Raw genomic sequence first — 1,214 nt, 5'->3', positions numbered from 1 at the left:
GGTTGTCCTTTTTTTCAAAATTTGATCCTTTTTTGCTTGTAATATATATGTAGATACGTATATGCAATATCAATATCATGATAAGCATATTAATAATAATAATAATAATAATAAAAAATAACGTAAAAACATGCAAACTGGCGTTAGAACGACTATAATATGCGCCGATAGGTCCCGCATCGTGTGTGTGTTATTATTATACCAGAACATCGAATATATTAATAAAACAACGAATATATTAATAGAAACAAAAACAAAGCGTAAAAGTTAACAAAAACGTAATTCGTACAATAATTCATATTTAACGAACGATAATAGATTAATGACTATTGTTAATTCAATTTAAACTATGTTTAATAAATTACACATTACTTTATCTAGCATGCGCTGAAATTAGTACGTCTCTTCTGGTCCTCGTATTGAACGGGACCTCTTGGTAATTAGATCGAAAATTATATTTTTTACTTAAATTTAATATCGAACGAAATTATTCTAGGTTAATAGAACAGCGATTCCTAATAATCATGCCAATTGGGATACACTTTTAGAGTATAATTTCACTACACTTAAGATAGACATACAATAATAATTTTGTGCCTACAATCCATAGCCAATACAACAATCTTTACGATTTTAACACGCGTTTAGCCAATTAGTCTTACGTAAACACAAACGAACACATTGAAAAACGTAGAACACTCATTATGGTTTTTACGAATACTTGACTAATTTTGTTTTAAATTCAGGTGCAGCCAAATTAAACGCCATCTAACGCTGGTACCGTTAATGTTTGGTAAATAGTAATTAGAACTAATGTTAGATGGTGTTTTATGCAGTCTCTTGCATGTTGTTAGTAATTTATGTTAACTAATCCGGTATTTTATTCAGAGAAGATTCGTTTCAATTTCTGAGAGCAGGAGAAGTTTAAATAAATATAAATATTTAAATTAAAGGTGACTATTTTTCTTTCCTATGCTGTTTATAAATCTCAGCTCTTTGACTCGTTCCTGATGTCTCCTTTCGAACTCTTAATGAATTTATTTCTGAGTAAACTCCAGGAAATGCTTTACAGTTTTTATTAATTTAAATATTGCCACTGTGATCGTTTAAAAATTAAAAATTGCGAAACGTGTAATTCAAAAGCGACAGCAGAGCTCGGCGACGCTTTAGTTAATTATTATTAATTTTCCTCATGATTTACTTCTAATAAGTAA

Source organism: Agrilus planipennis, unplaced genomic scaffold (genome assembly GCF_000699045.2).
Source record: "Agrilus planipennis isolate EAB-ADULT unplaced genomic scaffold, Apla_2.0 scaffold163, whole genome shotgun sequence".
NCBI classification, from domain to species: Eukaryota; Metazoa; Arthropoda; class Insecta; order Coleoptera; family Buprestidae; genus Agrilus; species Agrilus planipennis.
Note: the sequence above shows the minus strand (reverse complement) of the source record.